General features: G+C 40.4%; 1 protein-coding gene across 8 annotated transcripts in view; it reads left to right on the forward strand.

The window, feature by feature from the left end:
* The first annotated feature begins 8,392 nt into the window (after window positions 1-8,392).
* adgrb1a (adhesion G protein-coupled receptor B1a) overlaps window positions 8,393-13,676 on the forward strand; it is a 136,028-nt gene continuing 130,744 nt past the window's right edge. For 4 of the 8 annotated variants that reach the window (XM_051721283.1, XM_051721287.1, XM_051721285.1 and 1 more), the window contains exon 1: window positions 8,394-8,823. The gene's annotated coding sequence lies outside the window, so the exon portion shown is untranslated. Of the gene's footprint in view, window positions 8,824-13,676 lie in introns of all 8 variants that reach the window. The other 4 variants (XM_051721286.1, XM_051721291.1, XM_051721289.1 and 1 more) reach the window with 3 other exon arrangements.

Genomic DNA, 13,676 nt, shown 5'->3' on the forward strand with positions numbered 1-13,676 from the left:
TTCTGTTCTATAGATGGCAATATGTTCTTGTAGCCAACACATTTTTGCAAGAATGCTTGAACTGAACAGAACTTAATGCTTTTACTGGCGAAACCTTGTTCAAGTGTTTATTTTTTCTAGGTAGACTTCCATTTATAACTGAGGCTCAGCAAAGAGCTAAACAATAACTGTAATCTAACAGAAACTCATGACTTCATGAGACTACTGAGGTTTATTGCAGAGGTACGACACAAGCTGCACCGCTTAATTAGAGTTATTTTATACACCTCATACAGTACATGTCCAAATGTGGACATTGTTTTTCCTGTCTTTATGTTAATCTACATACCTTTGAAAGAGTAAAACTGTGGCCCATTTTTGAGGGGGTAAGATGCTGTATTTGCATTTCTATGGTCTTGTTAAATATTTTATGAGTGGTTTAAGGTGAATAAATCATAAATCATAACTTATAATTGTTGATAATGACCTTAGCCCAGAATATATAGCTTTCAGACAGACACTTACAACTGCTTTGCAGTGTTTTGGTGGAATGTTCTCTTTCCTTGCCAACTAATGTCCATGTGGCTGACAAAAGGCAGTCTATAGTGGAAATATAACAGTGCTTGACAACATCAGTCCCTTCTAAAGCATTTAAATTCACATGGCCCGGGACAATATTTTTTACTGGTTTTCGACGTCAGTGTTCAACAACCTCAATCTGGAAGTCAACATGTTGCTTACGAAAGTGTATCCAGATATCAACCCCATTTAGCCGAATTACTGATGAGTGCCACTCCCCAATTAGACAGTTCTGAATCAATTCAAGCATTAACTGTTTTTTTTCTCTAGCGCTACTAATAGCATGTTAGCCTCCAAGTTATGGGTTCTGGCCCCATGGGAACCAGGAAGTAAACTCACTGCAGTTTGCTTACCGCAACAACCGCTCCACTGATGATGCCATTGCATCTACACTACACACTGCTCTCTCCTACCTGGAAAAAACGAACACATATGTGAGAATGCTGTTTGGAGACTACAGCTCAGCATTCAACACCATAGTGCCCTCCAAGCTTGATGTGAAACTCCGGGCTCTGGGCTTAAACAGCTCACTGTGCAGCTGGATCCTGAACTTCCTGTCAAGCAGATGCCAGGTGGTTAGAATGGGCAGCAACATTTCCTCATCACTGACCCTCAACACTGGAGCCCTGCAGGGCTGTGTTCTCAGCGCACTCCTGTATTCCCTGTACACACATGACTGTGTGGCAACACATAGCTCCAATGCCATCATTAAGTTTGCTGATGATATGACGGTGGTAGGTCTGATCACTGACAATGATGAAACCTACAGAGCCTACAGAGAGGATGTGCACACTCTGACACGCTGGTGTCAGGAGCACAACCTCTCCCTGAACGTCAGTAAGACCAAGGAGCTTGTGGTGGACTTCAGGAGAAAAGACAGAGAACACAGCCCCATCACCATCAATGGAGCACCGGTGGAGAGAGTCAGCAGCTTCAAGTTCCTCGGTGTCCACATCACTGAGGAACTCACATGGTCCGTCCACACTGAGGCCATTGTGAAGAAGGCTCACCAGCACCTCTACAGTGTATTTGTATTGTATACAGTCTTCTTATTTTGTGTATACTGTATATTGTATATTATTAGGTGTATATTTTATATTGTGTTGTGTAACAAGATGTGTAAATTGTGTTATGTGTAAATCAGATGTTTATTGTAATTGTCATACTGCTATGTTGCTTGGAACTGCACCCAGTAGCAGATTTAGGCATGGACAACATGTGCAGTTGCCCAGGGCTGCATCTTGCGGGGGGCGGCACGAGGCAGCACGAGGCCACAACTTTGGGGGCATGTTGAAGCAGTTTCGACCCAGGGCACCATACCAGCTGGAACCGCCACTGACTGCACCCAAGACTTTCACCCACTGTTGCACTTGTGTATATGGTTGAGTGACAATAAAGGGATTTGATTTGATTTGATTTGAGTGTGATTCAGAGGTTGCATTTTCACTCTAAAATAACATTTTTACTTCACTGGCGGTTAGGTTTAGGGTTTGGGTTTGGGTTAGCGAGTAGAGTTAATAAAATATACATTTCTGTTGACTGCAGTACATCATTTACAACTGCTGTCCTTTTCTGCATATCGCTGCCACCTTACGCATATCGCGGCGCCGTTTTGTGGCGCGTTCTGCATAACGCAGCGGCCCAGCCCCATTTTGCAGCTGGCCCACCGGGAAAAGTCCCGGTTCTCCCAATGGCCAATGGAGTAATAGTATTATATTTAAGCAATATCTCACATCTGTGATGATTTGTTATACAGCACTTTATTTGACAAAAATAACTCCAATGTTGTATTTTGAATTGTGCTGTGAGGCTCTGTATAAAATCACTTAATTTGATAAAAAATAATACAATATCATGTTGAAAATTAATTGTTATACTTTCATTAATTTTATTTATTTAATTCAAAAATGTGATTCTACAAATACTATTTCTTTCTGTTTAAAAATTTAGCAAAAATTCTAAGTGCACCCTTAAATGTCCTATAACTGTCTAAATGTGGAATTACTATCAATACATTAATTTGCTCTAAAATAGAAACATCCCACTTGATCTCTGTATTTATGTGAATACATGAGAAAGAAACAGGAAAGCTTTACTGATGTTTCTGTAAGCCTCTTTTTCGTATCTCCTTCAGTTTCACATCAGAGGATTTTCTCAGCTGTGAGGTCTGAGCCAAAGGCAAAACTCAAATAAATAAAAAGATGTGTTTCAACAACACATTTGTGCCTGGCATCTGAATGTGCATTGGGGGGGAAAAGACAGCAGTGGTAAACTGTATATCTTTAGGTTTTTATATTAGATGTTTATGGTTATGCTGCTGTTCCTCTGATACTTTTGTGGTCATGGAGGAACACAGCTGCATCCATAAACCTGCAAACTGATTAATTACTGCAGTGGTTGAAATAAACACATCACACATCATTTGAATATTGTGTAATTCTGCTGTTATTCACATTATGTTGCAATTTCCATTTACATGGCACAGGTTGCATGATGCCAGCTTATCCATTTGCTTGCTTTGCGCACTGGAAAGCGGCGTCTGGCGACATGACGACATGTGATGGTCTTTTGCGTAATGTTGCTCTCCCTGCTTTTGTTAGATCCCAATCGTTTCCACGAAGATTTAAAATCAGAAGCCACCCACTCCCCGCCCTCGAGCTGGAGAACCCAGAGTCAGCGCGAGAGATGAGCAGGTGGCCGCCTACGAGCCAAACGCTGGAGAAACCGCGGGAAGCCGAAGTGCTTTTTCCAGGCACGCCTCAGATAGTTTGGCGCCAAATATCTGTGTGCAACATTTACATTCAAAATGACGTAGCATGTTGCTGTTTATCATGTTTCTCCTCTCCCATCTGCAATATCCGATGTTGTTTTGTAACCTGGCAACAAAACTTCGTGCAGGCTTTTGTCTCTCTTGAAGAAACAGTCTCTGAAATTAAGTGTCACAGTGATAAACTTCAATTACAAAAATAAAAAAGTATTTTTTCTTATTTATTATTATTTATTTTTAAATAATAATAAAAAAATAAAATAAAAACGTTTTTGACTGGAATGAAAAAGAGGCTGTGTGTGTTGTAGACTGGGGGCTTTCACACTGGGCACGTTTGCTGTGGTCTGATTCCGAGTGCGACTGTTCCCGGTGCCCCCCGCAGCTTTTGTCTGGTATCACACTCACTTGATTCTATCGAACCCCGGTCCATTTGCGTTCATCTTACGTCATCACAAACACGCATGGAAAACACAATGCGACTCATAATACTTTTTGTTTTTTTGTTATTTTGGTGCCATTTTTTACAGCAGAGTGAATGACAGCTGCGTATATGTGCGCTTCATGGCGTAACTCATCAGATGTCCAGGGGAAGGTGGCTTGCTGCTGCTCGCAAACTGCGTTTTTTGAGGAGACAGCTGATTGCAAGGAATTCATTTGCATCTTTGTTTACACTGCACGCTTACGCTCGTGTCCAAGGTGAAGTTATCGCCACTGTCATCTCCTATTATACCCCATATTTATAACCTATAATAGTATTTATATATAGTATTTATAAGATGTATGGATAGATAGATAGATAGATAGATAGATAGATAGATAGATAGATAGATAGATAGATAGATAGATAGATAGATAGATAGATGGACGGATGTCGTCATTGGCTAAAATGCATGCGCAGGTTACTTTACTTCCTAAACGAGTGCGCACCCGAGTCCGAGTTACTTTCACATTCACGCGATTTGCGCTACAGTTCCATTGCAACCGAACTCAGACCACATCCTACAGGTAGTCTCGGGTTCGGTACCACGGTGCGCTCCCCGGTCCGCATGACAGCTTTCACATTACCAATTTTTCATTCGAACCGTGCTGTGTTTCGAACTAAACTGCCATTTTGAAAGCACCCTTAGAGTATCTTCAATGGGCTGTATTGTTTTTTTTTAATTGCTGTTGATCGTTAAAAAAAATCGTTAAAAAAAATCGTGCTAAAAAAAAAAAAAAAAAATCTGTAAAACATTCCACAAAAAACAGGAGTTGTGAAAATTAGATGTGATTTAGGACCTTTATACAGTGCATCTCATTGATAAGACTGTTAGGGTTACCCTAAATAAGTCTAGACCTCAGCCTCGTTTTCATTCCCATCAAAAACTAAATATGGCAGCACTCTAAATAAGACAAAACATTTTTTTTTAAGTAGGCTAATTTTGACATTAAATGTTAAAAATAAATAAATCAATGTATGAAAATGCAGAGATGTTCTACAAAAAGCGGGCAATTTTCCATCTGTAACCCTCAGAGACCCAGCACAGCAGAACGGCAACGTTCATTTTAAACCACTGATATATATATAAACTAAAAAAAAAAGAAACGTCCTCTTAATTTCAGCTGCTTTTATTTTCAGCAATTTGTATGAACATAAAAAGATTCAACAACCAAGACATAAACTAAATATTCCACATTACTGGAATAATGTGTCAGCCAAAAGTAACAGCCAGTATCTGGTGTGGCCACCAGCCGCATTAAGTACTGCAGTGCATCTCCACCTCATGGACTGCACCAGATTTGCCAGTTCTTGCTGTGAGATGTTACCCCACTCTTCCACCAAGACACTTGCAAGTTCCCGGACATTTCTGGGGGGAATGGCCCTAGCCCTCACCCTCCGATCCAACAGGTCCCAGACGTGCTCAATGGGATTGAGATCCGGGCTCTTCGCTGGCCATGGCAGAATACTGACATTCCTGTCTTGCAGGAAATCACGCACAGAACGAGCAGTATGGCTGGTGGCATTGTCATGCTGGAGGGTCATGTCAGCCTGCAGGAAGGGTACCACACGAGGGAGGAGGATGTCTTCCCTGTAATGCACAGCGTTGAAATTGCCTGCAATGACAACAAGCTCAGTCCAATGATGCTGGTGATGTCTGGTAAGGACCTGCCTTACAACAGGCCTACAAGCCCTCAGTCCAGCCTTTCTCAGCTTATTGCGGATAGTCTGAGCACTGATGGAGGGATTGTGCATTCCTGGTGTAACTCAAGCAGTTGTTGTTGCCATCCTGTACCTGTCCCGCAGGTGTGATGTTCGGATGTACTGATCCTGTGCAGGTGTTGTTACATGTGGTCTGCCACTGCGAGGACGATCAGCTGTCCTTCATGTCTCCCTGTAGCACTGTCTTAGGCGTCTCACAGTATGGACATTGCAATTTATTGCCTTGGCCACATCTGCAGTCCTCATGCCTCCATGCAGATGAGCAGGGACCCTGGGCATATTTCTTTTGGTGTTTTGCAGAGTCAGTAGAAATGTCTCTTTAGTGTCTTAAGTTTTTATAACTATGACCTTACTTGCCTACCGTCTATAAGCTGTTAGTGTCTTAACGACCGTTCCACAGGTGCATGTTCATTAATTATGGTTCATTGAACAAGCATGGAAAACAATGTTTAAACCCTTTACAATAAAGATCTGTAAAGTTATTTGGATTTTTACTAAATTATCTTTAAAATATAGTGTCCTGAAAAAGAGACATTTCTTTTTTGCTGAGTTTATATAGGCTGTGTCTCGTTTCGAAGGCTGCGTCCTCCGCAGGTCGCATTTGTCGGATGCGTACATCATCAAGGCTGTCTCGTTTCAGATAAACGAGTAGGACACTCCGAATACAGCCTTCGAATGTGACCTTCTTTCATGGGAATTCAGAGGATGTATGAGGTGTATCCTTCGTGGGCACTCACAACCCACAATTCTTTGCTTCAATGGAAATTAACATCATTTGTCTAAAAAATTATGCCAATTTGCCCATAAATATGATGTTCAAACGCAAGTAATGTTAATTCCTAAGTTGAAGTACCTCAGTAGACAGGTGCAGAATATGTATAATTATAATAATATATAATTAAAATAAAGTATTATAGACTAAAAGTACACCTGATAAATCTATTTTCTTTTCTCTCTACATCATTATAACTCTCCTAAAATTGACCTCATACATTCACTTCAAAAGGGACTTTGTTCCCTTCTTACTCAAAGCGCTTGCACTTGTTAAAGAGTGACGTGCTGTCATAGCAACCATGTTATGTTCTGTTTCCGTTTGTCCTATGAAGGCCGTCTCGTTTAAACAAGGCTTGTTTAAAAGAGGATGTTCGGTATACTGCAGCCTTCAAAGGACGCATTCTATCTTGAGCTCAGCCTTCGAAATGAGACACAACTATTGAACTGGATCGCTGACACAATGGTAAACTGCCAGCAGGAGGTGAAGCCACCGGAAGTGTTCGAGCGGCCATCTTGGTATGCCCAAACTCTCATAGAGCATCAGTGACTGACAGGCGAAAACACCCCCGTTTCACCGTCTCCAACCTGCGGATACGGCAGTAGCATTTCGCTCTCTAGTAACAATCATGTTTCATTTTGAATTTGCTCCTTATGGATAATATTCATTATGAGGGAGAAGATATTCGCGGATATATGTGGATGCACCTGCCCCGGTGTTCAGCCTGACAGTACAGAACAACCATCACCAAAGGAAGCAGCAAAATTGTCCACAAGTTGTAATGTAAGTAGGAAAAGCTGTAATATCTGCTTGTTTAGGGTGGCAATAGGTCCTTAACCCCGAAACGGACTTTAAAAAGTCAGGGATTTCTAAATCGCCTTTAATGCCCAGGATATGCTTGTTTTCATATTGAAGTTCTCTCTGTAGCCATACATGGTTATAGTCATAAATACATATTCGTTTGCCATTTAAACCTTGCATCAGTTTAAATTTAACCAACTTTGATTTGCGTGTCCTGCGCTCTCTCTCTCTCTCTCTCTCTCTCTCTCTCTCTGCGCGCCGCTGCGCCGTGTGATAGAGGGAGAAAGAGCGCGCGCTCTTATTCAAGTGAAGCAAAAAGGCACTTTTTGATGAAAACAAATAACTCTGAAAAAAACACTAAGATGTTCACAATAAATAAGTCTGAAAATGTCTTTGAATCTTACCTCAGTTTCAGTGAACTTGTTTACATTCAGTTGATCTGTTCGCTGATTAAGTTTGTTAAAGGTGGATACTGTTTGATATAGATACACATAACTCATCAGGGCTTTCAAGAAACAGGAAAAATTCCGGACTTTAAATAAATAAATAAATACATGTGTAGGACGTCTGCGTTGTAGGGATGTACATGCAGATTTAAGATATAAAATCGGTGATTGAATGACCAGTGTTTACTCGCTGAAATGAGATGATTTCCTATTAAGTCAGTAGGGACATTGGAATGTTTGGGCATAGTATATGGCGGCTCAGGGGCTTCACTGTTATGACGTCACGAGCAATCCAGTTCTATATTATATATCAGTTTTAAAAACTACACAAAGTAACTATAGCTAAAAGTAGCATATCAAAGAAAATTGGTTATGCTTAAAAATAAATATTTTCTCCTTGCTGCCATTGTTGGCAGAAGTAAAAAAAAAAAAAAAAAAAAAAAAACATTGTAAGCGGTTGCATCAGTAGCTTACCGGAAAAAAAAGAAAAGAAAAGAAAAAAAAAACTTTAATGAAATAAAAAAATACATCATCAGTGTCAATGCTAGATTTTTTTAGGGTTAAATACAACTCCCTTCGTGCTCGCTCTCTCTCTCTCTCTCTCTCTCTCTCTCTCTCTCTCTCTCTCTCTCTCTCTCTCTCTCTCTCTTCGTGCGCTTCATTTTCACTTTATGATCGTTGTGCCTCTCCTTCATTCTGGTGTGACCCACGCAATGCTGTTGCTCCACCAGGGGGGGCAGTTGGATATATGCTTTAGTGCCCAACTCCCTGCCTTCAAACACTGAATCCAGTTTGTGTCGACAGAGCGGGCGAGGACAGCCCCAGAACCTAGAGGAAGACTCCCACTGCCCCGATACACACCGAGAAAACAACACGAGCCTGAGCCGCCTCTCTGGAGCCTTTACACTTGAGGACTTTGTTGTTGTTTTTTGGATAACGGGGGACTATTACGACTTGTGGGCTTAAGGTGTGGATTAAATCATAAACAATTGGGAAACCGACGAACGGTATCAGAAGTGACAGAACAGAAATAGGCTACACGTTAACAGGATAAACTGTGAATGTATGGATGCTTGTTGTCTTTTTCCGGTCCTGTGAACACCTCTCTTCCACTGGAGCAAACAGACATCCTTTTGTGCCATTGTTCGAGTAGATATTGCCTGTTGAAAGAATGAATGCACCGAACTTACTCTGAACAAGTTGGAGGAATAGTCGTGGAGTCATTTTGCAAAGGCTTTATGTGCTGACAAAACAGATGGGACATGCCAACTTTTTGGAGGTAAACCCACAATATGATTTTTTTATATGTCTAGATTTGATCAGAGCATCTAATTTACCATTTGTAATTGCAGCACTATTCATCATGCTAATTTAATTAAACTCATTTGCTTGCACAACACAAAACTGATATAGTTAGAATAGTCAATCACTCGTCTTTGATAAGGATAATGAAGTGATATCTCTCGTTTTAAGGTGGTGTTGAGTGGAGCCTATAGGGATAATTCTCATTAAGTGCTGGCAGGCGTTTGTCTTTTGTCTACTCTTTCTAAGTGTTGCATCAAAGAACAAACCTCGATAATTCAGTGCGTAAATGATTACTGAAAAACTCTTCCGACTGCATGTTTCCTTTTTGGATGTCTTTAGGAAGGTTTCGCTGTCCATGGTACCATACTGTGGAGCTGCCATTCCCAGTGGGCAAAGCAGTTTTAGACAACATTGTCTCCTTATTAAATCATTTAGTCATATTTGATAGTTTTTTGTTTGTTGTGAGGCAATTTAAAGCATTTGTTGTCCTTTTCATTGGTTTTTACATTGTGCGCAATAGTTGCTGGACGTATCTCCCTTGTGGATTGGAAAAACACCTTCTCGTCAGAAGTCTCCGTTTCTTTCCCTGCATAACGTAAATGATCACATTTAACCTGAATGAATTTCCGCAATAATGTCCTATACTTAAACTTGGAAAACGTGTTCCTGTTTCCAGAAAATCCAACTGTATTCTCGCAACTTTTGGACTGTTGCGCAAAAATGTAAGTTCGTTCCTTCGATTTTTTTAAATAATTGCAATATTTATTTTATAGAACGCCTCACAGTTTGTTTAAATTAGTTAAATTAGTTGCTTATTTGTCTGTTCCAATGTCAAAGAAAGGGGCTCTTTCTCGTAGCCTATTCTTTTAGTTTGCGTTGGGAACATTTTTACGCATTTATGTCATTTTATACTTAAATTCATTTAAGCGGTAGTCTAATTTAAATCATAGTTACAAAACCAGTATGTTCCTTTATGGATTATATAACAGCAGTATCATTGACACTTCTCTGATGAAGTGCCCAGTGCGTAATAACGCGTTTAACGGCATAGGTAAAAAATAAAAATAAAAAGGCTGAGAGCTCTCGTGTTGTGTCCGGTTCAGTGATGATATCTCTCTTTAACAATGAGAAATGAATAAAAGAAAAACTCTCTCTCCCCTCTCTCTCTCTCTCTTTCTCTCGATTGGACTGTCTGTTTAACTGGTTTGCCATATGCGGCTTATTACATCTAGAGCTACATATAATGAAAACTTCTCGTTTGGTAGTAATATTTGAGGTTTGATGGTGTTTGGCTGAGAGATTGCGATGGCGAATGAGTAGAAGTTCCGTTTTTGTACAGTAGGGGGGACTCTGCCAGCGCTCAATTCCCTCCGCGGGAATAAGGGAATAAACGGGGAACACAGAGCGGGAGATGCCTCACTGCGCACTTTGAGCCTCTGCAGCACAGCCGAGCTGCGCCCGTCTGAAGCACAATCTGTGAAGCCTCCCATACCAACAGGTTATGATGATGCTCGACCTGAACCTAACATTAGTTATTTTTATGTACTCGCAAATTTCAACAAAAAAATAAATAAAAATTTAATACAAATGTAATTTTATCAGCATCACCAAAATAATAAGATAATAACAATTACACTAAAATAACAATACTAATACAAAACAATATTTTTGCATTTCCATTTTCACTGAAAATAAATAATGATTCTGAACTTGCTGAAATATGCATGTCACAGTCTTTGTGTTAAATCTAAATGGCACTGCCATATGAGTGCTCTCCGACTGCCTCTTTAAATCACACGTCTGCTCTGAGTCTCCTAGGAGTTTCAAGCTGAGGAGGCAACACAGAACGCAGCACTTGCCCTGTGGCCACAGATATTCTGACGGCTGTGTTTTCTTCCTTATCTGAGAAATGAGACGGGATGATACATTAAGAATAAAAATAGATCATGCTGGAGCAGACTGACAGCATAGGTTTGAATCACGAGCTTGGGGTGAAATCGGCATTGTTGACCTTTTGGAGGGCAGCCAGTGTCATGCATGCCTTTTAACCTAGATGTCTCCTTTTTTGTCTTTCTCCTGTACATCCTTATTCCACCCTTAATTTCCTCCTCCTCACTCATCCAGCTTTCGTTAATGAGCCTATATCGATTCCATAAATCAGAAGTGATGGCACATACTTTCATCAAGCTGTACATATGAAAACACACATGCACCTCTTGTCATATTCACTAGTCTGCTTGTGACAGGTTCCTGCTTCCAACCCATTTCTGTGGAGACTCTTCACACTCCTTCCCCCTTTGTTTGCATGATACCTCATCCTCTGGAAATAGCGCACACTGCTTTTACTTTCAAGAAACTTGGAAGGAAAATCACTTTGCAGTTTAATAACAATCAATCCGTGATGAAGAAATGTGGTCATCTCTGTCTGGATCTTTATTTAATAGTTGGCCAGATATATAATGGAGAGAGCAACAGAAAATTATTGGAAAAAGTGTGAAGGAATGGAATCTGAATACATTGCAGACCAGACTCGAACCTGCATCACCCATATGAGCACCCATATGGCTTAATGTGGCTGAAGCACATGTGGTAACCACTGACAACATTTGCATGATTTGTCCTCTACATAAGAGTCCAAATAAATCTGATGTCATATAGATAGCTTAAAGTAGGGTGCCGACTGTTTAGACTTCTGATGAAGTGGGTACAGATAGGGAGGCAGGTGTTGCGAGAATAAGGTCGGTATGTTTGCAAGGTGTTAACCGATTAGTGATATAATTATTCAGAGGAAGCCTGTGGCCCCTGGCCATCCTAGTTGAACACAATGATCAGGGCTGGAACACACAGCGTTTGGCCATTCCTGCTCTAATTAGGGTCTAAATCAGAGCCTGTGCTTCTGACTAATGAAGCTTAGTCAGAGAGCTGAAAAACAAGGCGAGGGAGCTTGGAATAAGGTGGAAAAAAGGATACAGAGCATTCCGTTTCTGGCATCCCATCTCAGGTCCTGAATACCCTCTTGCCAAAAACAAAGTGAGTTAATGGTTGGCTTTTCAATTGTTGCACAGATGGCTTTTATCTTTGTGGGTGTGCGTTTCTGTGTGTCGCATGATGCAACTTTGGTTTGCTTTGGAGTAAACGTGTATGCATCACTTCCGAGAATCTATGTGGCAGACCTTGTACAGTATATAAATAATTCACCCATGCCATCCCCCTGACTTCCAACACATTATCCTCTTTTGTGATTTGGAGTAATCTGCTCAAACCACCAGGAGGGACAACTCTTGATTCCACATGCATTACTCACTGACAGTTGTCCCAAACAGAGGTAAAGATCATGGACAATTGATGAGGCCTTTTTGTCTTGACTGATAGCAGAGTCACAGAGGCTGGCTTTTTTTGCTCTGGGAAGAAGTGATCTCACAGATCCACGCTCAAAATAAAACTGTGATTGCGTCTGGGAGGGGAACACCTTGGTGGAGAACGCATCTCTCGCACACATGCATGTGTTTATTTTGAAGCAATTATGCAGCGAAACTCTGGAAGTGGAAGGATGGCAGATGACACAATGTGTGAGGACTTCGACGGAGCTGTGTTGCAATTTTGTCAGCTAATTATAGATGGCAGAGTAAGACTAATGCGTGACAACGAAAAAGCAGTGTTCTTGGCTTATTAATATTTTTAAATGTCAGATGCATGAGTGTGGAGGAGTTTCATTGTTTCTCTGGCATCCATGTAGATATCACAGGAAAATCACCCTCACAAAATGTAAATTTTGTTTCTTCTATCCTCTCCATTGAAGGCCAATGCCAAGACCACAGTCTTTGTTCTTGTAATGTGACGATAACATAAAATGTTCTTTTTCTGCACATGCTAAGTTGATAAGCTGTGATAGCTCTCTCTAACTATTTATGAGGTGAAAATGAGCATGGTAAATATTTTCAGGATTGCACTCTGAGATTTTATTGTTGATCAGAGCCCGTATTCACAAAAAAATCTTAACTCAGAAATTTAAAAGCAACTGAATACATGTTAGAGGCATGTCACTCCTAATTTTAGGACTCGTATATTTTTCAACTAAGAGTAATTCATGGAGCATTTTATAATTAAAAGTAGTTCTTAAACCCACAACAACATCCATGAAACCCACAAAAAATCTGAAGCATGGCTGCAGTCGTCTATCCACGTCGCAATTGAGTCAATGTATATAATATTATAGAAAAAGTATCACTATTGGCAATCGAGTCTATGTATTTTAATATTATAATATAATTTTGACATTGACCTTTTAAAAAAGGTATCGCCTAAATTGTGAGGGTGTTTTCATTATTTTAAACTCAGTTAGGGAGGCAATTACTTATCCCACAAAGCAAATCATCCCAATTACCCCGGGGATAAAGATTTTGACAACTCTGCGCTCCCTGGCCTATCCACAGAAAAACTGCAACTGTGCATGGATTAATTGGAAATTTCTCAGTCATCTGTCAGCAGCATCATGCATCAGACTATAAATTCCCTCTCCAGATAGCACATCATCCGTCATTTCATGTTTTCCTGTGGATGCACGCTCGCTGCAGAGAAATAAGGTAGTTTTCATGGCCATCAATGGGCTACCTGGTGAAGTTGGTTGAATTGATGCACTTTCGTTCCAGTGCACCAGCACAGGCTGAAGATGTGTTCGTCAACCGAAAAGAATTCTGCATCAACAAGCATGTTGCCTATTTTCTAGTTTGTGTATGAATATGAACACTTTATTTTTAAGCTTTTCCATTAGAGAATATAGTATATTATATTATATTATATATACAAAATTTTGTCAATGAATAGCGG

The sequence above is a fragment of the Myxocyprinus asiaticus genome, chromosome 16, assembly GCF_019703515.2.
Source record: "Myxocyprinus asiaticus isolate MX2 ecotype Aquarium Trade chromosome 16, UBuf_Myxa_2, whole genome shotgun sequence".
NCBI classification, from domain to species: Eukaryota; Metazoa; Chordata; class Actinopteri; order Cypriniformes; family Catostomidae; genus Myxocyprinus; species Myxocyprinus asiaticus.